Source organism: Geospiza fortis, unplaced genomic scaffold (genome assembly GCF_000277835.1).
Source record: "Geospiza fortis unplaced genomic scaffold, GeoFor_1.0 scaffold97, whole genome shotgun sequence".
Lineage (NCBI taxonomy): Eukaryota > Metazoa > Chordata > Aves > Passeriformes > Thraupidae > Geospiza > Geospiza fortis.
The window spans coordinates 3074301-3074728 of NW_005054343.1; positions in this window are offsets into that span (position 1 = coordinate 3074301).

The following is a 428-nucleotide window of genomic DNA, read 5'->3' on the forward strand; positions in this document are numbered from 1 at the left end:
TGGAGGCACCGGGGGGGCGGGGGTGTGTGTGTGTGGATTTGCCTCTCCCCAAAGAGTGTTTGACCCCCATTGCCTTCCTGACCCTCCAAGATGTGCTGGAGAGTGAACTCCCTCTGCAGTAGTTACACGACAGCTCTGAAATGTGTCCGTGCACTCGATTATCAGGGAGCCATGGGAAATGCACAGCCTGCCAGGCGACAAACCCTTCCCACAGGCATCCTGAGGCCCCAGCCTCCTGGGAACTGGGGGTGCAAGGCTGAGCCCCGACAAACCTTCCTACCCCTCGAAGTGCAATGACGCTCACCTGGGGCAAGGGTTTCAGCCTTAGCCACCCATAAGGAAGCAATTAGGGCTCAGCACTCCAGCAGCTGGCTGGGATTTCTCTCCATAAACCCAGTCCCTCAGTGTGGGAAGAGGCTGCTCAGCAG